Source organism: Adiantum capillus-veneris, chromosome 14 (genome assembly GCF_014529385.1).
Source record: "Adiantum capillus-veneris isolate H3 chromosome 14, ASM1452938v2, whole genome shotgun sequence".
Taxonomy (NCBI): Eukaryota; Viridiplantae; Streptophyta; class Polypodiopsida; order Polypodiales; family Pteridaceae; genus Adiantum; species Adiantum capillus-veneris.
In genome coordinates, this window is record NC_140944.1 from 70,251,730 (window position 1) to 70,252,853 (window position 1,124).

Genomic DNA, 1,124 nt, shown 5'->3' on the forward strand with positions numbered 1-1,124 from the left:
TTATCTATTGTCATAATGAACACTATGATGCAGGCTTAAGCTTTGTGAGGTAGTCACTTTCCAATAAATGGGTCGATATCTAGGCCCTTTCAATAACTTGGTCATGTACCCATTTGCCCTGCTCTTCAATTGCAATGCTAGAGCATGCTTTGAGAAGTGCAGTGAAGTTGACTTCGTTCGGTTGAAGACCCTCCCACTCCATTTTCTTTGCACAATAAAGTGCTTTCTCTACTTGATCATGATATGTAAGTCCATGTTACAACACTTTTGTGTGGCAATCTTTCAAACAACACTTGGGCAATATCAAGCTTCTGGGCCTTCAGATACATGTCGACAACGTACCGCCAACAATATTTGACTCACCATTCGTGAGAGTATGAGCATGCACCTGCATGTCAGTCTCTAAAGGGATTCCAACAGCAGAGCATGCACTAAGAACTGTTACATATAAAGACCATCGGCCAATACTCCTGAGTTGAGCATCTCATGATAAAGAGCATAGCTTGGTCCTTTTCACCGAGTCTGGCATGGGCTGAAATAATGGCATCCTAGGTAGAAGCAACAGGTTAAAATTCCAAAAAATTAATTAGCTTGGGCAAGATTCCCAAAGGATGCATGCATGCAAATCAAAAAATTTGCCAATATGATATTTGTTGCCAGACCATTTTGTAATATGAACTTCTGAAGTGCTTCTCTAGCTGAGTGGTCACGTTCATCTATATAGCTCGGAAACTGACTCTAAAGCTCATTCAGGAGCCTTGGTTGATCCAAGCTATTACCAGGGCCAAGAAGGAGTGGAAATGACACTCAGCCACTTCCATCTGTTGGCAAGGAAGTGCAAGGGAAGCATGCATCATTTTAGTCGCAACAATACATGTCGATCTAGAGCCGATAAATCAACAAATCACAAATGCATGTGAGAAAATTGACCTTTTTGTGTGATTTTCCGCCCAATTCCAAGGTGGGTGGGGCTCTTGCAAATATATTGATGTTCTTGGGCAATCAAAACTAACCTGATTTACATTAGAAGAAAGAGACTTCCAAGGTTCCTTTTGGGTGTGGCTTTGTATGAGCTCAGGGTTGACTATAATTACCATGGGACACAAATCTTGCAGGTTCTCCAT

The 1,124-nt window shown here is 41.6% G+C and overlaps 1 pseudogene; it reads right to left on the bottom strand.

Moving 5' to 3' along the window:
- LOC147442587 (uncharacterized) lies at positions 1–1,124 on the bottom strand (annotated as a pseudogene).